At 39.1% G+C, this 677-nt stretch overlaps 1 long non-coding RNA gene across 1 annotated transcript; it reads left to right on the forward strand.

Annotated features, from left to right (window-relative positions):
* LOC113473424 lies at positions 1-665 on the forward strand. The gene is made up of 2 exons (XR_003395401.1): positions 1-41; positions 572-665. It is a non-coding gene; the product is annotated as an uncharacterized LOC113473424 (long non-coding RNA).
* Positions 666-677: the final 12 nt, after the last annotated feature.

Genomic DNA, 677 nt, shown 5'->3' on the forward strand with positions numbered 1-677 from the left:
GGGCACTTCTATAGTGGAGATTGCTATGTGTTCCTGTGCAGGTAAATTATAGCCGGAATTTATTATGTGGCTTTTATTCAGTCATCATACGAAATTTCTCTTTGGACTAGTTTGGACTGGGACTGGCAGCGGGTGTGGTGGCAGGATTCTCAAGGTTGAGGTCTCATCCAACCTTTTTTTTACTTCCCTTATATTAATTACCCACAAAATTAATCGAATTATTAATATTAAGGAACTTAGAATATACCTTGTTTATCCTGCTCGAATGAGACTAAAAAGAGTAAAAAATCCCTTTACAAGGTCTCGTGTATTTTATGAGTTTAACAGCATAATACACAAGGTTTACATCAAAAGACCTTGCCTTTATTTAATGGATGTAAGGAAAAAAGGAATTTTAATTGTGTTAAGCATAAATGCTCGTCACAAATGTCTTTCCCTGCTTAATGTACTACGCTAAATTTTACGACTTGACTTGGACTCGAACCACCAACCTCCAGATCCGAAATCCACCGCGCTAACCACTACACCACTCAGGTTGATAATTTCATTTATGTATTGTGTTTGGTTTCAGATATTGGGTTCCTATCGAGGAGGAAGAGGAAGGCGGTACGAATAACACAGAGGAAGATGACATTCAATGTGTGGTCTACTTCTGGCAGGGGAGAGAGGCGGGCAAC

Source organism: Diaphorina citri, unplaced genomic scaffold, assembly GCF_000475195.1.
Source record: "Diaphorina citri unplaced genomic scaffold, Diaci psyllid genome assembly version 1.1 scaffold30398, whole genome shotgun sequence".
In the NCBI taxonomy this organism is placed as follows: domain Eukaryota; kingdom Metazoa; phylum Arthropoda; class Insecta; order Hemiptera; family Psyllidae; genus Diaphorina; species Diaphorina citri.